Genomic DNA, 22302 nt, shown 5'->3' on the forward strand with positions numbered 1-22302 from the left:
AAGGTAATAATAATAATAATGGTGGTATTTGTTAAGCGCTTGCTACATGCCAGGCTTCGTACTAAGTGTTGGGGTAGATACAAGATAATCAGGTTGGACACAGTCCCTGTCCTACGTGGGGCTCACAGTCTTCATCCCCATTTGACAGATAAGGTAACTGAGGCACAGAGAAGTGAAGTCACTTGCCCAAGGTCACCCAGCAGACAGGTGGCAGAGCTGGGATTAGAACTCATGTCCTCCGACTCCCAGGCCCATGCTCTTTCCACTAGGCCATGCTGTTTCTCAGAATTAATCAATCAGTATCATTTATCAAATACTTATTTTGTAGATCACTGTACTCAGTGCTTGGGAGAGTACAGTAGAGGAAGTAGACACAACTCTGTCCTCAAGAAGTTTGCAATCTAGATGAGAAATTGTCCTGTTTAAGGTGGATCACGTATAATTAGCACTGTGGTAAATGAATGACTGTGAAGAGTTATTTTTCAGCAAAACTTTTCAGGTGTAAAATACGAGTAGCCTCGACATTCTTGAGGAGAGGATCCCCAAGTCTGTGTCTCAAGATATGTGGAGCTGTGTTATCTCTCTAAATTCGGTTATGTGCTGTTCTTCCACTAATTACTAATGCCATGGCCTTGGGTTGGTGACATTGGCTGGATCCTCCTTGTGGTCTTGATGGTGACTATTAAACCTCTATTTCTAGTCTCCTTCCAACCTGGTCATTTTCTTCCACTATCTTAATCATGCCAACCCTTCAGCCATCTTGACATTCATATCTTTACTTTTTTATTGTTACTGATTTATTTCTTCACTTGGCATTCGTATTTTTACCTGTTTATTGCCAATGGTATATTTCTTCACTTATGCCTATGATCTTTTTGTTAATTTATATTTTCCCCACTAGACTAGAAACTCCTCCCCAAAGATTGTAAACTCCTTGAGGACAGGGATCATAGTTATCAACTCCTGTGTGCTCTTCCAAGGGCTTAGAATGACATTCTGCCCAAAGTATGTCCTCAGTAAATATGACTGATTGAGCAATTGATTGATGGATGGATTGTAAATTCCTCAAGGGCAGCATTGCACCTTTTATTTTGATATATTCTCCAAGCTCCTAGGATAAAGTAGTGAACATGGTAGACACGCAGTAATGATTATTAATACTAATATTGCTTTTCACTCACTCATATTATGCAAAGTCAAAATAATAAGCATAGGAAATACAAGAAAAAGAAGATTATAATGATGTTTGTTAAGCATTACTAAGTACCTAGCACTCTTCCAAGCACTGAGGTAGATACATGATAATCAGGTGGGATTCAGTCCCTGTACGACATGGGGGTCACAGTCTAATTAGGTGGAAGAACAAGCATTGAACCCCCATTTTACAAAGGAGAAAACTGAGGCACAGAAAAGTGAAGTCACTTGCCCAAGATCACACAGCGGCAAGTGGCAGAGGAAGGATTAGAACCCACATACTCTGGGTCCATGACACCCGGTCCCATGCTCAACCACACTGCATCTCAAGTCATCGATATCAGAGTGCAGATGTTTGTTTGGCAAATCACCAAAAAGGACAGTGTCTCTTTTGGCCATTTCTATAACTCTATAATTCCATCTACTTGTTCATACACCCTGAAACTCAGAATTTGATGGTGATGGTGCTGGTAGGAGGGGAAATTTTTTTCTGAGTAAGGGAGAAAAGTTAGCATCACCATAAAGGAAGGGGGAAAAAAAGCAACTCTTTTAAAAAGGTGCTCTCTATCCCCTCAAGCAGAAGAGGATCTTTAGGATTCTATGAGACACCTTTTTAAAGCAGGGCCTGTTTAAAGAGAGCTGATAAAGCAAAGTCTATGATGCCCTCTTCTGTTCACATTCTTTTTTTATCACTGAGACGTATTCACTGATAAAGCTCTCAACTAACTGTTCACCTCACCCTGCTATTCATGCCAAGGTGGTTGGTTGTTCTGTAGAAAAGTCTACATTGTAGAAAGCTCCCATTCCACTTTCAGATATGCTACATGAAATTTTGCAGCGGCTGAATTGCCATCATTATTTCTACTTGGTGGTTTTCTGGCTGAAAGTCTGGTCAGTTTGAGTCCGGGGAAAATGGGGCTTAAAACCTTCAAGGCCAGTTATAATCAGTTGCCTACATCAAATGAAGAAGGAAGTGAAAATCTTATCAGCACATTCTAGGCTTACAGAGAGCCCAGGTGGCTGCTTGTATGGTGGGGCGAAAGGGAATGAAAATATTTTTCCTAACCAGTCTGGGGTATTGAAACACAATCCCAGATTATAGCTTTGTTTTTTCACCCTGCAAGAGTCACTGTTTCACCCAACTTCATAAAGTAGCAAGGAAAAAATTATACCAGGAGTCATGAGAACAAAAATAAATCCTCATACTAATGTGCTTCTCTCAAAATAGTATTTTTTTAACCCTTAGAAATTGGTGTGTCCTGTCATAGTTGAGCTATGAAAGTCTGTGTTCAGAATGGATGAACGGGCATAGGATTTAATCCCCATTTTACAGATGAGGAAACTGAGGCACAGAGAAGTTAATTGATTTACCCAAGGTCACACAGCAGGCAAGTCTCATCTGTAAAAAGAGGCTAGACACCCGCTCTCCCTCCCCCTTAGATTGTGGGACAGGCATAGTGTCCTATCTCTTATCTATCCCAGTTTTGGGCACCTAGGAAGAGTGTAATAAATACTATAATTAAAAAATAAATATTTTAAACCCATTTCCCAATTTCTATGAGGCCTGATTTTCTTTAAGCCTTATTTGCATGATTGCACTGGAGGACATAACCACTTTCCCCCTTCTAGACTGTAAGCCTGTTGGGTAGGGATTATCTCTATCTGTTGCTGAACTGTACTTTCCAAGCACTTAGTGCAGTGTTCTGCACACAGTAAGCGCTCAATAAATACGATTGAATGAGTGAAGGAATGAATGAATTCACATCAAAAGGCAGGAAATTCCATTTGCTATAAAAGGCCCTGAGGGTAAGGGGAAGGAATAATGGTGACTACAAACACTATTCTTTGAACTGAATGCCTCCACTCTAATGAAGCTCAGGTAGGATTTAATTCGGTGGTGGCAATTGTCCGAATGTGAACAAAGATGACTGTGATTCAGGGACAGTGATTGGAGTCGATTTGCATCATAAGCTGTCTCTGCCTGGGAAAATGCACAAAGAAATAGATCAAAATCCAGCCTATATTTCAGGTCATGTAGTGACATCTAGTGTGGGCAAGATACAATATACTGGAGACATTCATATTCAGTTGGTTTTGAAATAGCAAAAATCTCAATCCTAGAATGCCCTTTTTCTAAGACTGTAATGCTAGAATAATTTACAAGTTAGTTCATTAATGCTAAGTTAGATAAAAAGTCCTTTTTCATAAATAGAAACGCAGCATGGCCTATTAGATAGAGCACTTGGCTCCATCCACTCTTCAAGTTGTCATTTCATGTTTTAAAATATGCTTTTGAGCAATAGACTCTCTTCTTATACTTCCTTCTGGTCAGAGAAAGGGATGAAGGTCATTCAGCACTGTAAAGCAGAGAAGCAGCAAACAAATTTATTCACTCACTTTCTTCAGGATAAAATCCACATGAAGTTCACTTGCATTTATAAGAGAAGCAGTGTGGCTCAGTGGAAAGAGCATGGGCTTGGGAGCCAGAGGTCATGGGTTCTAACCCTGGCTCTGCCACTTGTCTGCTTTGTGACTTTGGGCAAGTCACTTCACTTCTCTGGGCCTCAGTTACCTCATCTGTCAAATGGGGATTAAAACTGTGAGCCCCATGTGGGACCACCTGATCACCTTGTATCCCCTTTAGCGCTTAGAACAGTGCTTTGCACATAGTAAGTGCTTAACAAATGCCATTATTATTATTATTATTATTATAAACCCACCTTGGCAGGGCATTTGACTGTCTAATGGCCTGGAGGTGAATAACAAGTTCTCCTACTTTCATTTTAATCAGGAACTAGATGGATGCAGTATAATATTTGGTTTCCCCAAATTTTCTGCCCCATTAGTTCTGCTGGAAATACATCTCAAATTATTTGGCAATGCATAATTTGCACCATTTTGTTACCCATTTTCAGCCCTTACAAAATGTAGCAATTTTAGAGCTGCACCATTTGGAATCTGACTTGATGTTTGCAAATGAAACAACAGTTGAGGAGATCCATTGTTTGTGGCAAATGCAGCTACTTGAATTCTGGGAAGTGTCAAATGGTCCTGTGATAAGATTGCACTGTGTGGAGCTAGAGCTGATGAAAATCACCATATGACTCCTGTTCCGGTGCTGAAGACATATGCCACACTGCTATCAGAGACCTGCTGTTACATTCGTATTGTAGGTAATGGCCAAGGCAGTGAAATTGGAAATAGCTGAGTGTTAAGAAAATCGTGAGTGATTCTTCCACCCATATGCAGGCCCAGGAAACACAGGGGATTTGCTCAATCCAACACCCATTTGAGGAGAAATGTTGGTGAAAATGTTGCATAGTTTATGAATGGAGGCTCCAGACACCCAAATGGCAGACTCCTCATTCCTTGTGTACATATACATATGTCAATATATACATATATATGCACATATACAATATACATATAAATATACATATGTGCACATATATACACAAATACAATATACATATACATACATACATGTATATATATACACACGTGTATATATATGACATATGTATATGTACACAAGGGATGAGGAGTCTGCCATTTGGGTGTTTGGATCCTCCTTTCATAAATTCTGCAACATTTTCACCAACACCCCCCCCCCTCACTCTCTCTCTCTCTCTCTCTCTCTCTCTCTCTCTGCATCTCTTCTCATATATATATATGTATATATGAGAAGCAGCATGGCTCAGTGGAAAGAGCCCAGGCTTGGGAGTCAGAGGTCACGGGTTCTAGTCCCAACTCTGTCACTTGTCAGCTGTGTGACTTTGGGCAAGTCACCTAACTTCTCTGTGTCTCAGTTACCTCATCTGTAAAATGGGAATTAAGACTGTGAGCCCCATGTGGGACAACCTGACTACCTTGTATCCCCTCAGTGCTTAGATCAGTGCTTGGCACATGGTAAGCACTTAACAAATGCCATTATTATTATTGTTATTATTATTATTATATATACACAGACAATTACAACTACTTTCCCCGCTTCAAAGCTTTGTACTTTCCAAGCGCTTAGTACAGTGCTCTGCACACAGTAAGTGCTCAATAAATTCTATTGATTGAATGAATGAACATCTCCTCCAACATGCTTTCCCTGACTCTTTTCCTCTTCTCCCACTCCCTTCTGCATTGCCCTGACTTGCTATCTTTATTCAGCCCCTGTCTCAGCCCCACAGCACTTATGTACAGATCTGTAATTTATTCATCTATAGTGATGCTTGTCTCCCCCTCTAGACTATAAACTCGTTGTGGGCAGGAAACATGTCTGTTTATTGTTTTATCGTATTCTCCCAAGACCTTAGTACAGTGCTCTGCTCAGAGTAAGCACCTAATAAATACGATTGAATGAATGAATGAAAGAACATGTCTGGCAGGGAAAAGTTATTTTAGTGTCTGTCTCTCCCTCTAGATTGTAAACTCCTCAAGGTCATGAATTACACCCCTAATTCTCCCTAGCAGTTGGGGTAGGAAGAGCTTCCTCTTCCTTTGTCTCCTTCCTCTCCTGCACTTTCTCCCCTTTATGTCACAGTATTTCAGCTGCCTTGGGGCAAGGCTGAGGTGAAGAGAAAGTCAGTTTCAGAATCTTAGAGGCCCGACAGAAGCCTACAGATAAAGGTTAGTGTTTTAAGGTTAGTGTTAGTGTTGCTGTAAGGTCATTGTGGGCAGGGAATGTGTCTGTTTATTGTTGTATTGAACTTTTCTAAGTGCTTAGTACAGAGTTCTGCACACAGTAAGCACTCAATCGATACAATCAAATGAGTGATTGGGTGATTGAAGGCAATCCACTAACACTAGAGCCTGTTCCTCCGCACAGGTTCTCAGACCTCACGCCCAAGTCTTGTCCGGGTGATTGTGTCGTCCCTGAGAGAGGGAAATCAAAATTCCTTGGTCGCTCAAAAGGCCCCATTAGATTTAATGGGAAAAAGCCAGAACCGACAGGAGGGATCAGAGGTTCCTGCCATAGAGCAGCACCGTATCCTCTTCACTTGACAGTTTTCTGCTGTGATTTTCCCCAGTGTATGTTCACTGAAATAAATTAATTCTGACTTCCAGTCAGGGCCTCCTTAAGTAGATGGAGCATTGGCTGGCTAAACAGATGCCATTCAGGAATAAGGGGCTTTCTTTTTTTTAATCAAGTTTGTCAAGCTATAAAAGCTGCAAAGGCCAGAAATGTATCTTCCCATTTGAGAAACCTGGAGGCTCCAATGGTTTTGGAAAACCATTGGCAGGTGTGAGAGAGCATGATGGGTGTTGTTCAAAGCTCTATTACTAAAAATCAATTCCTGCATGTGTGTTTTCAGTCCTGCAGTCCTGTCACCTGTCTCATCTGTCGTCCCTGGCTCCATCATCTACTCTTGCGCCTTCCCCTCCCCATTTAGTGTGTTGGCGGGGATGGGTGGGGCCCTCAGTTCAAAGTCACCACTCTTTCCTAATTGGCACTTTCTCCCTCCTCAACCGAGCCTTCTAGATGATGATGCTTGAAATTGCACAATGAGTTTTCAATTCTCCCAAATTAGTCCCAATAGGAATGAAAATTCACAAATGATAGTCTAATGAAACTATTTCAACCATATTTAACCGTGGGACTCATAAGATGTTACTCCAGTTTGAAAAACGACTGGGAAAATGAGGATTAAATTAAACCCTAATGAATTTTTTTTTAAAGAAAACCCTTCTCCCCTACCTGCAGCAATAAAAATCCAAGTTTAATTCCTTACTTAATAATCAGTAGAACATGAGCTATGATTATGAGCTGAGTTCAGAAGTAATGTTACCTCATGGAGCAAATTATTCTTTTATTTGAATTGCATCATTCTGTTTACCCTCTTAGAATTGTCTTTGGTTCTTAAGTGACGTGCCTATGGAATCAGCACTTTCCAATTTCGAGGCACCATTCAGCCCCTAACATGGCAGCTTTCTTCCTGCCTCATGTCAGTAATGACTTGGGGTCGGATCCTTGCTCTCCTCAGCCGTACACTGAGCTCTCCAAAGCAAGCCAGTGTGAGGAGTAAACATGAGCTGTGATGGGGAAAACCGATTGGACTGAAGGAGATTATTGAGTGGTTTACTCACAAATCTGTGCCCATATACTGAAATAACACCGCGTGTCTCACCTTTCCACAGTTCCCTTGGGGCAGGTCTGGGTCGCTTAACTCTGGCCACCATTTAGTTCTTGGGGAATTAGAGGCTCAGGAAGAAGCAAGATTGATCCTTTTTTTATGCTCAGGCAGGGAGATGTTTGGAGAGATGAAACACAAGGAGAGGCTAAGAACAAGGCTCTAAGGCTCTGGAAGAGACAATGATAATAATAATAATAATAATAATAATAATAATAATAATAATAATAATAATAATAATGTTGATATTTGTTAAGTGCTTACTATGTGCCAAGCACTGTTCAAAGCACTGGGGTATATTCAAGGTAATCAGGTTGTCCCACGTGGGGCTCACAGTCTTAATCCCCATTTTACGGATGAGGTAACTGAGGCACAGAGAAGTTAAGTGACTTGCCCAAAGTCACAGACCTGACAAGTGGCAGAGCCAGGATTAGAACCCATGACCTCTGACACAGATGAAGAGTGGCAGAGCCGGGATTAGAACCCACGACCTCTGACTCCCAAGAGAGTGCTCTTTTCACTAAGCCACACTAATAGTGTTGGCGAGAAGAGGTTTGGGTTTTGGGAAGCAAAAGCTCTGAAACCTGAGGGGGGTGGGGAGTAGACATTAACCAGGGAAGGCTTCCTGGAAGAGGTGTGATTTCAGGAGAAATGGTCAGAAACTTGCTTCCAGCCTGTGATGGGGCTGTGGGATAGGATGGTATGCCTATTTCCTGCAGGCACGGATTGATTTAACAGCAATGCGGTATTACTCCAGCATTTAGTATAGTGCTTGGCACAGAGTAATTGCTTAACAAATGCCATAATTATCATTACTATTATTACCTCAGACTATCTGAGGTCCTCATGGTGGTCCCTTCCTTTAATAGTAACCTCCATAGGAACCAAGGTTCTCCCCTCCAGAGGTTCCTCCATGAACACAGGGGAAAATGACACTGCACTTTTGGAATTAGCATTCCCTGCAAGGTGGATCCTTTTTCATAGCTGCTGGCAGATGGCACTCTTCAACGGGGCTTTGCCTTCGGATCATTGCCTAAGAAGGTTGAGTACCGTTTCACTCTCTTCAATTCAGTGTTTGGGGCAAGGGGAAACCTGGCTTGAGTTCATCTTCCAATGGGCAACTCAATATGCAAGTTTCACAAGTGCTGCTCCAGAGATCTCCCCTTCTGGGGCTAGTTTAATGAAAATTCTGGGCTGGAACAAATTGAAAGGGTATATTAGGGGAAAAAGAAGAACAGACAGAGAAAATCCTACTTCATGCACCTCATTGATAACTCTGATGAGATTTGGATTTAGCAATCAGCCAGTCGTGTTTATTGGACCCTACCATCCACTCAGTGCTTGGAAGAATTCAGTAGTTAGAATAATTGTGATATATGTTAAATGCTAAATGCTGGGATAGATGCAAGATAATCAGAAGAGACACAGTCTTGTACCACATAGCATTCACAGTTCAATGGGGAGGGAAATCACGTATCTTACCCCCATTCTACAAAGATGACAAAATCCCTACCTTCAAAGAGTTGACAGTCTAGTATAGTTATGGAGAGGAGGAAGATGAAGAAGACGAGGTATTAAATTAGTGCGGATTTTCATACACATTCATAAATTATGTGCTGCTGACTCTTGGGAAACTATGAGTTATGACACCTTTAGACACTCCAGAAATGAATTTTTGTGGTGATTTAATTCAGAGGAACCTCACCCCAAAGAGGAAATAGGGTCAGTGTTAGGTGATGGATAAAGTCTAACCCTAGATAGATGGAATGTCATCCATCTGTCTCCATCTTGTCTCCTGGATATCTTCCTACAAGGTAAGCTGTCATGGGAACATCCTGCAGGTTTCTGATTGAACGGCCAGTCCAGGTTCTTCCATGGGTCCCCTCTAGACTGTAAGCTTGTTGCAGACAGGGAATGTGTCTGTTTATTGTTGTATTGTACTCCCCCAAGTGCTTAGTACAGTGCTCTGCACACAGTAAGTGCTCAATAAATATGATTGACTGACTGACAATGGAGTTGGATTTTAGTAATAGGAGTATTCATTGACCACCTACTGTGTGCAGAGCACTGTGCTAAGCACATAATAATAATAATAATCATGTTTGTTAAGTACTTACTACATGCAAGACAAAGTACTAAGTGCTGGGGTGAATACAAACAAATCAGGTTGGACACAGTCCCCATCCTGCGTGGGGCTCACAGTCTTAATTGTGGGGCTCATAGGGAGAGTACAAGAGAAGTTAAAGATGGGGTCCTTGCCCCCAGAGAATTATAGTCTAATGGACTGGAGTGTTTCCCAACCGTGCTATTACAGGAAACCTTTACTTTTTTTTCAGAAGTAGAAGTGAATCATACTGGGTTTCAGATTGTACAGATTAGGCTAGAGGTTCTAGGTGGATGATGTAACATTTCTGCCCTAAAATAAAATTCACCTCTTTTTGACTTCAAGGTGATTTCTAATTTAACTGTCAACAAATATTTGGGTCAGTGACACTTTATTCAGCCTACTTGAGTTTACTAGAGATAGATTGGACATGGTCCCCTGCTCTTAATTAGCTCAGATACTAAATCACTTTCCTATAGCGATGGAAGAAGATCTCTTTAGAGATTGAGAATCTGGTTCAGCATCATATATAGAATTAGCATTTCATTTTATTCTTGGGGTGACTAAATTCCTTTTTATGCTCATTTAGGGGATGTGAGTTCAGTATCTGGGAGTGCATTGCAATAAAAAATTCAGGCTTCTGTGTTAGGAATTGATCTACTTTTAGCACACTTTTAGACAAGGACACATATCAAACTCACTCCAGTCCTGAGTGCTGCCTAAAGGTAAAATATAGCTTCAAGTGAAATGCATAAACTTCACTATTGACATGCAATTCAGCCAGTGTATTGGCCCAGAACCAATTTAATACCAACCTTAACACTTTAATCGTGTCACTAGAGTCAGACAACTGATAAAAACCAAGACATCCGGAGTGGAGGTTGCTGTGATGATCTCATTGCACCTTAGAGGTAAAGTGCATGGAGGAAAATGTGGGGGGGTGAAGAAAGATGTGTTTCTAAACCTGCCAGCAAAGAATCCAGGGAATTGGAGAATCAGCACGGCATAGTAGATAGGGTACAGGCTTGGGCATCGGAAAGTCATGGGTTCTAATCCCAGATCCGCCACTTGTCTGTTGTGTGACCCTGGGCAAAGTCAATTCACTTCTCTGTGCCCCGTTTCTCTGCAAAATGGGGATTGAGACTGAGGCCCATGCTCTTCCCACTAGGCAATGCTGCTTCTTATTATTATTCTATTGTGTCATTGCAAGTGCTTAGTACAGAAGTTAGTTTAGACACAGCATAGCACAGTGGAAAGAGCATGGACTTTGGAGTCAAAAGTCATGGGTTCGAATCCCAACCCCGCCACGTGTCTGCTGTGTGACCGTGGGCAAGTCACTTCACTTCTCTGTGCCTCAGTTACCTCATCTGTAAAATGGGGATGAAGACTGTGAGCCCCCTGTGGGCAACCTGGTCACCTTGTATCCCCCGAGCGCTTAGAACAGTGCTTTGCACATAGTAAGTGCTTAACAAATGCCATCATTATCCAGCACTTAGAACAGTGCTTTGCACATAGTAAGCACTTAATAAATGCCATCATTATTATTACAGTTCTCTGTCCACAGTAAGCACTCAGTAAATACCACTTTTTGATTCTGCCCTTTGTGGCCAAAGGAACGGCAGCAGTATGGGGAAGCAGCTTAGCTTAGTGGATAGAGCAGGGTCCAGGGAGTCAGAAGGACCTGAGTTCTAATCCCGGTTCAGCCATACGTCTGCTGTGTGACCTTGGACAAGTCACTTAACTTCTCTGGACTTCATCTGTAAAGTGGGGATTAAGGATGTGGGACTCATGTGGAACAGGTTAATCTGATTAACCTGCATCTCCCCCCAGCTCTTAGAACAGTGCTTGGCAGAGAAGCTGCCTAGTAGCCCCCATGACATCAGAACTTCCCATCAGCTTGTTCAGCCTGGTAGGGTGGAGTAACAGCAGTAGCACCAGCCTTAACCTTTAGAAAGTTGGTAAGACCATGGCTTTGTCTTGCTGGACTCCGAGGTGTGATGATCTTGAAACTCTGCCCCTTGGGTAGGGACTGTCTCTTGGGTAGGGACTGTCTCTATATGTTGCCAACTTGTACTTCCCAAGCGCTTAGTACAGTGCTCTGCACACAGTAAGCGCTCAATAAATACGAATGATTGATTGATTGATTGATTGGCACATAGTAAGCGCTCAACAAATACCATCAGTAGCAGCAGCAACGACCCCGAATCTGTGCCGCCCCTGTACCGAGTTTCTCCAGCAGGTGGCGCAGAAGTCCCTGACCCTGTTTGTCTTGGACCTCTCGAGATCTTTTAGCCCGGTAATAATACTACTATTTCTACTACTACTAATAATAATATTGGCATTTGTTAAGCGCTTACTTTGTGCCTAGCACTGTTCCAAGCGCTGGGTATCTGCTCTTATTTCTCGGAGCCGTTAAGGACTCCTAAAGATGTTGCAAATCTGCAGAAACCCAGCTCCAACAGAAAAAGCTGCTTTTTTTCCCTTCCTCTCTCTTCTGTGAGATGATCCTGCAGCTGCTGCTTTCATTCCTTATATGAACACCCCCTGCAGCAGGAAGACCAGTATTTATGCCCTTCCCCCACCCTAAAAAAATCCAATTTCATCCTCTCCCTCACCCCCTTTCCCACCCACCTTTTCGCTCCCATTCTCTCTCTCCCCCCGGAACCCTCTTAAACAGGTGCCCTGTGACTGAGACAGGAGAGCTGAAAGAAAGGGAAGAGAAGTGGGGAGTTAAAAAAGGAAAATATTTAAAGTCCAAAAAGAAGATCTCCCCACCCCGACATCCAACCCAACAGTGGGAAAATTGGCCACAAGTGGAGACAGGTGGACAAGCTGACCTCAGGGTCCCTGGGGTGGTTTTGCGGCAGGACTTGTGCTGCTTAATGCCAAACAAATTGACATTGCCAGAAGGAGCCAATTGCCTTTGGAGGTTTGTTTTGCGCCGGGCAGACATAACTTCGAAATGGGCATTGCCCAGAAAATACACCTCTGGTTTGTAAAATGAGGCGAGAGATTGGGATTGGGTTTATTTCCACCTCTTTTCAGCTTCCCATTGTGAAGACATTAGGCTTGCTGTTGATGGTTTTGCTATTTTCCCCTCCTCCTCCTTTCACCTCCAGTATTCCATTATTCCAAGGAGTTAGGAAATACCCAGATATGGGGAATTAAGAGAAGCAAACTTCTTTTAGTTTCTATCTGAGGGAGAAGCGAGTTGTGGGTTAAGAGGATCCAGCTGGGAAGGGGGCAGGTCTTTAATTAGAATGTGAAGGAAGCAGGGAAGAATTGTCACAGAGAGAAAAAAAGCACTTTGGGCTTCTTTGGGTAGTGCTCAAGTGCTTGTTACACTTTGGAGCTACCATTTTGGGGGATCAATCAATCAATCAATCAATCAATCGTATTTATTGAGCGCTTACTATGTGCAGGGCACTGTACTAAGCGCTTGGGAAGTACAAATTGGCATCACATAGAGACAGTCCCTACCCAACAGTGGGCTCACAGTCTAAAAGGGGGAGACAGAGAACAGAACCAAACATACCAACAAAATAAAATAAGTGGGATAGAAATGTACAAGTAAAATAAATAAATAAATAAATAAATAAATAAATAGAGTAATAAATATGTACAACCATATATACATATATAGAGGTGCTGTGGGGAAGGGAAGGAGGTAAGACGGGGGGATGGAGAGGGGGACGAGGGGGAGAGGAAAGATGGGGCTCAGTCTGGGAAGGCCTCCTGGAGGAGGTGAGCTCTCAGCAGGGCCTTGAAGGGAGGAAGAGAGCTAGCTTGGCGGATGGGCAGAGGGAGGGCATTCCAGGCCCGGGGGATGACGTGGGCCGGGGGTCGATGGCGGGACAGGCGAGAGCGAGGTACAGTGAGGAGATTAGTGGTGGAGGAGCGGAGGGTGCGGGCTGGGCAGTAGAAGGAGAGAAGGGAGGTGAGGTAGGAGGGGGCGAGGTGATGGACAGCCTTGAAGCCCAGGGTGAGGAGTTTCTGCTTGATGCGCAGATTGATCGGTAGCCATTGGAGGTTTTTGAGGAGGGGAGTAATATGTCCAGAGCGTTTCTGGACAAAGATAATCCGGGCAGCAGCATGAAGTATGGATTGAAGTGGAGAGAGACACGAGGATGGGAGATCAGAGAGAAGGCTAGTGCAGTAGTCCAGACGGGATAGGATGAGAGCTTGAATTAGCAGGGTAGCGGTTTGGATGGAGAGCAAAGGGCGGATCCTGGCAATGTTGCGGAGCTGAGACCGGCAGGTTTTGGTGACGGCTTGGATGTGAGGGGTGAATGAGAGAGCGGAGTCGAGGATGACACCAAGGTTGCGGGCTTGTGAGACGGGAAGGATGGTAGTGCCGTCAACAGAGATGGGAAAGTCAGGGAGAGGACAAGGTTTGGGAGGGAAGACAAGGAGCTCAGTCTTCGACATGTTGAGCTTTAGGTGGCGGGCGGACATCCAGATGGAGATGTCCTGAAGGCAGGAGGAGATGCGAGCCTGGAGGGAGGGGGAGAGAGCAGGGACAGAGATGTAGATCTGGGTGTCATCAGCGTAGAGATGATAGTTGAAGCCGTGGGAGCGAATGAGGTCACCAAGTGAGTGAGTGTATATTGAGAACAGAAGGGGACCAAGCACTGAACCTTGGGGAACCCCCACAGTAAGAGGATGGGAGGGGGATCAGGGAAGTTTCCTCTAGAAGCAATAACTATAAAGCCTGTGGTGCTGGTGAACTGTTTGAAGAGTGGTTGCCTACCCACTTCTGTATCAAACAAAAACTCCTCACCATTGTCTTTAAAGCACCCCATCATCTTGCCCCCTCCTACCTTACCCCATTTCTCTCCTTCTACAACCCAGGTGGTATACTCTGCTTCTCCAGTGTTAAACTTCTCATGGTGCCTCTATCTCACCTGACTCGCGGCCAACCTCCGAGCCACATCCTGCCTCTGGCCTGGAATGCCCTCCCTCCTCAAATCCACCAGACAATTAGTTTCCCCTACCTCAAAGCCCTACTGAAGTCACATCTCCAAGAGGCCTTCTGAGATTAAATCCTACTTTTTCTCATCTCCCACTCTTTTCTTCATTACCCAACTTGCTCCCCTTTCTCTCCCTCCCCCAGACCCGCAGCACTTATGTATATATCTGTAATTTTATTTATTATTATTTATGTCTGTCTCCCCGCTTCTTCCCTCTCCCCCCTCCCCCTCCAAGACTGAGCTTGTTGTGGGCAGAGATTGTCACTGTTTATTGTTGTGTTTTACTTTCTCAAGCACTTAGTACAGTGCTCTGCACACAGTAAGAGCTTAATAAATATGACTGAAAACATGAACGAAGAAACCCAGCCCTGAGGTATGGGGCTTTAGAAGTGCTGCCTGACCGTGGGAGATTGAGGGCAATCTCTACTACAAGGTGAGTTTGTTTGGCTTGATATCCTAGTTGTTATTGTGGACCAGTATTCTCCCAATAGATTGAAGATTCCTGTTTTCAGCCTACTCTGGCTTCAAAGCCTCTGTGCTCTGAGGGACTCCTGTCTCCTGCTTTCTCCCCTCCACCCCACTCTCTGCTCCTTCCAACTGGTCCTGGCCTTTTGCAATTTCCTTGCCTCTTTCTAACAAATCAACTTCTTGATTTCCTTACTTTTATTCTGCCTTGGGTCTCTGTGCTACCCTCTGCTCATCTTCATATGACTCAGAAGTTGAACCTACTTACACACTGTTCGGAAGCGTAACCTTCTATGTTCTGTTGTTAAGTTTCAGAAAAGGTAGTGCTTACTGAATGTTGCTTGTGCTCTGATAGTTGTGAGTTCTCACAGGGCCTCATGGTGTCTCTCACTCTAGACAATGATTTGTATATTTTCACATTTAGGTTGATTAATTTCACATGAGGAATTAATATAACAATATATCAAATGATTTAAAGATATTAATATAAATATTAAACTCACTGCGGGCAGGGAACATTGTACTGTACTTTCCCAAGTGTTTAGTGCAGGGTTCTGAATACAGTAAGTGCTCAACAAATACCACTGATTGAATCTGTCTACTAACTCTGTTGTACTTTCCCAATCTCTTCATATAAAGCTCTGCCCCCAGTAAGCACTTGATAAATAGTATTAATTGATATTGGCAAGTGAATGGAAGTTCTCAGAGGTGTTTGGTAAAAACCTTAGATTAGCACAAAAGTATGACCACTTTGAATTATTGTAATTTCCCCTGAATATAAAACCTGTATGGGTTCAGGTATTTTTTTTCCCCTTTGGTTTTAACTTGCGTGTGATGTAGAAGATTTTGGTTTTAACTTCCATGCGATGTAGAAGATCATCCATGATATTTATTGAGCGCTTTCTGTGTGCAGAACACTGTGCTAAATGCTTGGTAGCGTACAATAAAAGAGTTGATAGACAAATTCCCTGCCCACAATGAGCTTACAGTTTAGAGGGGGACTTTAGAAGATTCCAATCTTCAGGGTCTTGGTATTATTCCATGTTTAAAATGGCTTTATTAAATAATGGGATACATCCCACTCCATAACAGTGTGGCTTAGTGGAAAGAGCACGGGTTTGGTAGTCAAAGGTCAAGGGTTCGAATCCCAGCTCTGCCACTTGTCTGCTGTGTGACCTTGGACAAGCCACTTAACTTCTCTGTGCTTCAGTTACCTCATCTGTAAAATAGGGATGAAGACTGTGAGCCCCACGTGGGACAACCTGATCGCCTTATATCCCCCCAGCGCTTAGAACAGTTTTTCACACATAGTAAACACTTAACAAATGCCATTATTATTATTATTATTATTATTATTATTATTATTATAACATTGAATTGAAAAATGTCCTGACTGTGGAGAGACTTTAATTGACATCTCCACAGGTGTTCAAGAGTGTTGAGGCTGATCTCTACTACAAGGAGGAGAAATAAGGTCCAAAAATCTACACCAGCTCTTGGCACCCTCAACACATCCCGATATCCTGGTGCTAAAACTAACAAAAGTCAGGAGGAAGGCAGCTAGGTGGAAATGCACTGCAGCCTCAATAATGTCCTCTAGACTGTAAGTTCTTTGTGGGCAGGGACTGTGTCTGTTTTATTGTAGTCTCCCAAGCCTTTAGTACAGTGCTCCTTCATTCATTCAGTCACATTTATTGAACACTTACTGTGGGCAAAGCCCTTTAGTAAGCACTTAGCCCTTTCCCACAATGTGCTCACTGCACACAGTAAGCACTCAGTAAGTACAGTTGATTGACTAAAGTTCTGTAACGTTTAGAAAACATTATTGCAACTAAAGAGTAGTGAGTTGTCTCCATAAACTCATAAAAATGTTATAAATGAGTGATGCTGTATTGAATCAAACTACGGTCCATCTGGTCTGGACTTAATCTCTGATGGTAGCACTGAAAAGGGTGCTGACTGCCTTCCTTACCTCCAGCCCCACGGCTGAAACTATTCCTAGTTTGGTCTCAAAATAGCTGGGGCTCCTAAGCCATTTTAATTGGATTCTCTCTTTATTTAGCTTAACTAATCCTTCATATTGATGACCAACTCTTGGATGAATATAGATTTATTGTGATATTTATTGTGATACTGCTTTTTTAAAAAATGATTTTTATTAGTCCATGTTTTTAACTGGGGGTTTAAACTTCAGTGAGTGTGGCTCATAATAGCACTAGAAATAAAATTTGTCCCAGTCAATCATATTTATTGAGCACTTACTGTGTGCAAATTACCGTACTAAGTGTTTGGGAGAGTACAATATAACAGCGTTGGTAGACACATTTCCTGCCTTCAGTGAACTTACAGTCAAGAGGATGACACAGACATTAATAGAAATAAATTACAGATATGTATGTGAGTGCTTTGGGACTGGTGGAGGGACAAATAAAGGGTGCATATCCAAGTGCAAGGATGATGCAGAAGGGACTGGGAGAAGAGGAAATCAGGGCTTAGGGAAGGCCTCTTCAATAGGACTTTGAAGGTCCCTGTGACATACATGACATGACTTGCATTACCCCAGTTTTTGGCCCCTTCCCACTGATGTCATTAGGACACCATTTTTCAGCCGGCCCTGACTCCACTGGAGTCTCGAGCATTTCTCTGTGGGTCCCTTCCACCATTGCCACTTGTTGGCTGTGTGACCTTGGGCAAGTCAATTCACTTCTCTGTGCCTCATTTCCCTCATCTGTAAAATAGGGATTAAGACTGTGAGCCCTATGCAGGACAGGGACTGTGCCCAACCCAATTACCTTGTATCTATCCCGGCACTTTACAAATACCACAATTATCATGATAATTATTATTTCCCAGTTTGAATCATTCTGTAACCTTCCTAGGTCCCTTTAAGTACAGGTGCTGCTTCTGGGCCACAAATCTCAGCAATAGTACTGAGGCTGAAGTAGATTGGGTGCCAAATGATTAAAATTCCAGGCAGGAAGGTGAAAGTTGCCGAATCCATTACCAGTCATGGGACAGACCAGCTGGAAATTGGATTGTCCGGTATAAAACCAGATGAGTGGACCTTTTTTGACCAATTAACATTTTTTGAGTAAAGCCTTTTCTTAAGAATGGTCTGAAGAAGTGGCATGGCTTAGTGGAAAGAGCACAGGCCTAGGAACCAGAGGACCTGGTTTTCTAATCCTTGCTCTGCCACTTGTCTGCTGTGTAACTTTGAGCAAGTCTCTTAACTTCTCTGTGCCTGTTACCTCATCTGTAAAATGAAGATTAAAACTGTGAGCCCCATGAGGGACAGGGACTATGTTCAACCTGATTAGCTTATATCTACCCCCAGGCTTAGAACAGTGCTTGACACATAATAAGAGTTCAATAAATGCCATTATTATTATTATCAGTTAATTATGCCTTCATAGCTTTTCCTCAGAGGCAGCAGGTAAACTTGGATATCTGAAATGAGTCTTTGTTGAAGGGAAGAGCCTTCCCCAGTTTATTTTCTCAAATTTCAGCCACAAACTCATACCTGTTAAGCGACTGAGGTTTCTATCAGACTCTCTTATCCTGGATAACGTCCTGAGGATACTGGTCCAGCACTGCTGAAGGATATAAAATGCTGCACATTCTGTTCCATTTCATTATGGGGAGCTATGAATCTCTCACTGTCTCTCAACCAGACAAATCAGTGGCACGCCTGTCTGTGTTAAAAATAAAACTGAACAGAAGGCTGAGGAAGCATTTTTTAAAAGTATTGTGAGACTTTAAGGGTGCAGTGTTGTGAGTTTTTAAGGTTCTATAAGAGCATCTAACAAGCTGTAAAATTCTTGTGGCTTGGTAGCAGAACTTTATTGGTGGGGGGATAATGGAGGCTTTTGAAGAAAACTTGTAGTGACTTTGTATTTAAAGTAAGTAAAGTCCCAAACAATGTGGCTAGTGTTCAGTTTGAAGGATCCAAGGAAGGTGAGCCTCTAAAGATACATGCCAATTTTTACACCCTCTTCTGGGCTAGACCCCAGAAGTTTGGGCTTCTGCAAGCCCATTTGACTGGTGCCAAGCCATGATAAGCCCAGAGAGAGGCTACCAACTCTGCTGTGTTGTTGTCTCCCAAGCACTTTATACAGTACTTGGCACATATTAAGCGCTAGATAAATATGACTGGATTAGTTGAGTCCTCACCAGAAACTGCAGGTGTGTATAGAACAGACTGCTTCCCTGAGATCCATGACATAAGGGGGCCAGTAAGACTGGTCTAAAAATCCCACAGCTCATTATCGCTGCAAAACGAGCCCTTTTCTACCTCCCACTCGCCACTGAAGCCCCTTCTCTTCCCACCTTCAATCTCTCTTTGGGTTCTGGAAGTCTTCCTCCGCTGACCCAACCCTGCTTCAAAACCCTTTTTTCATCTTGGAATGTAATTCAAGCGAAACCCAGGGGAAAACATAGAACCTACACTGAAAGCCTTTTCATCTAGAGGAGTCAAAAGGCAACATTTTAGTAGGTAGTCACTGGATCATTTTGGGACAAAATGATCACTCATAACACATAATGTTGCAGGGATAGGGAGGATTTTTTCATATCAAGGTTTCATCGTGATTAGTGAAAACTGTTTCTTATTTAGAGAATATTAAGAAAAAATTACCCACTGATGAGTCAACATTCAACTCATTTTGGGGCTTTGAAATCCTGAGAGAGTTTTATAATCAAAATGCTGGCATAATATTGACTTTAGCAAATTGAGTATACATGAAGTAATGAGTAGAAACTATACTAAATTCATTGTAATAAGAACCAGCACTGCAACTATTGCCAAGGACTTTAATTAGTGAAAAATATGCAATGCACCATTTCTTGAGGGGGGCAGAAAGCTAAATTTTTATCTTCTTTGGGCACCTCTTACTATTCTTTCTCCTTCAACACCCTCACGCATACCCTTTCTCTTGATGTCAGCTGCAATTTTTCAAGCTGTACACTGATAACCTGAGTTCATTTCCACATTGTCACTCTGTTCAGTTGGGTTAGAGATGATGCAAGGCAATGAAAACCTATGGGAAACAATTCCATTTGGCAGCTTGCTTCCTTAGAAACCTGCCTGCCCACCCACCCCCCAACTATGGTGAAATAGCAAAGAAATCATTTCAATACAAATTACGTTTGACTTTTTCTCCTCCCTTGAGGAGACCACCTAAAAGGCACTTGGCAACTAGAAAGAAACTAGTGGAGGAGAGAGTTCATGAGGTCAGTGTTGGAAGGCAGCAGCTGTATTAGGATAAATAAGCTGGGTAGGCGAAAGCTGACAGGGAACATCACTGAAGTCTACAAAATCAGGAAGGGCAAATATGGAATTGTCATTTGCCAGCTCCCACAGCACCAAGACGAGAGGGTGCCCATTGAAGTTTGAGGGAGGTAAGATCCAAGAAAAGGGTAACACATATTTTCCCAAGCGATTCGGGAAGTGAATGGAACTTATAACCAGGAAAAATTGTGCAGGCCCCAAATACCAGCAGGTTCAAAATGAGTTGAGTTCAGCTCCAGGATGAGAGGTCTGTTGAAGGCTCCTAGAGGGAAAGTTAGAGATTTAGAGTAGCTCTGGAGGAATATTGACCTGCCTGTAATCACGGAGATGGCTGTCTAGGGGGGCAGTCATTGTACTGTTCCTCCAGGTATCTTGTTATCACTGTTGGAGATGGAACACTGTCCTGGATAAGCATTTCATGTATTTATGAAATACACAATCGTGAGGCTCAACAACCATGGGTACTTCCATTTGCCTTGTTCCTGCAAATGGCATGGGTGCATTGGGAAAGGTAATTTTGGAGGTGTTCAGAACTCTGGCCAGTGTACGCCTATAACACTGTGAGGAGTTCAGGAGCTTTTACTACTTGCTAGTACACATCTAATTGGAGCAGATACTATATTATTTCCCCCATCTGTAATTTGTTTTAATGTTGGTTTACCCCTGTAGACTGTAAGCTCCTTGTCACTTTTACCAGCACTCTTGTATTGTATTTTCCCAAGTGCTTAGTAGTGTTATTGCCCATACTAAGCACTCAAATATCATACCAAGATCCTCTACTCATTAGTCTATTTATGCCTGAAGAGCTATCTTTTGGGATGCTAAGCGGTAGTTTCAAACAAGAGCATTTCAGTGCCTATTATATTTAAATAAAGCACTGTGCTAAAGTGATCAAGAGGGTAAAATAGTTAGTGTGCATGATTCCTGCCCTCAAGAATCTTACAATCTAGCGTTGGAGACAGACACAAATTGCATGTGAAATAAAGCAAGAATATTGAGATGTGGACCTATATGACTAGGGTATGTGAGAGAACTGAAGTGGCAGTTGGAGAGTAAATAGATTGTGGAGATGAGAGGTTAGTTGGCGAAACCCTCTTGGTGGAGAGATGATTTCAGAAATTCGTGAAGATGGGGAGAGCAATGGTCTGCCAGATGTGAAGTGGGAGGGTGTGAATGAAAGACACAGAGAGAGAATGAAACCAGGCATAGTGAGGTATGACCTGGGCTTATTCTTTCCTGAGTTTCCTAGCTGCAACTCTCTCAACTCTCCCAGCTCCATCCCTTATTCACACAGTTCTTATTTGGAACTCATTCCCTCCACTAATCCAACAGATTGCAGCCTTGCCCAGTTACTTCCCCAAACCCATCACACCAACCCATTAATCACCTCTAGCTCTTACGTATTTTTTTATGTCTCCCTCAGCGTATATGTGAGATCAGTTCTAAAATCAACTTATTTATTTTGACTACCCTACTCAAAAATACCTTCATGCCTATTTCCTCTAATGGAATGTGAGCTCCCTGTGGCCAGAAAATGTTTCATGTTGTATTTTCCCAAGTGCTTAGTACAGTGTTTTGCACCCAATGAACACTTGATAAATATATTTACTATCATTATTACTGCTCTCCTTCTGAGCAAGGTGTCATTGCCTAGTGGAAAGAGCACAGGACTGGAAGTTGAGACTGAGGTTCTCATCCCAGCTGTACCACTAGGCCATGCTGCTGTGTGACCTTGGGCAAGTCACAACTTCCATGGGCCTCAGTTTCCTCTTCTGTAATTTGGGAATAAGGGATTTATTTGTTCTCACTCCCTCTTACAGTGTGAACTCTGTGGGATAGGGGCTGGTTTTGATTTTTAATCATCTTGAGTCTACTCCTGAGAAGCAGCATGGCTTAGTGGAAAGAGCACGGACATGGGGGTCAGAGATCAGGGTTTCTAATCCTGCCTCTGCCACTTGTCTGCTATGTGACTTTGGGCAAGTCACTTAACTTCTCTGTGCCTCAGTTACCTTATCTGTGAAATGGGGAGTAAGACTGTGAGCCCTATGTGGGACAACCTGATTACCTTTCATCTCCCCCAACACTTAGAACAGTGCTTGTCATATAGTAAGTACTTACCATTATTATTACTATTATTATTATTATTATTACTCCAGTACT

The sequence above is a fragment of the Tachyglossus aculeatus genome, chromosome 9 (genome assembly GCF_015852505.1).
Source record: "Tachyglossus aculeatus isolate mTacAcu1 chromosome 9, mTacAcu1.pri, whole genome shotgun sequence".
NCBI classification, from domain to species: Eukaryota; Metazoa; Chordata; class Mammalia; order Monotremata; family Tachyglossidae; genus Tachyglossus; species Tachyglossus aculeatus.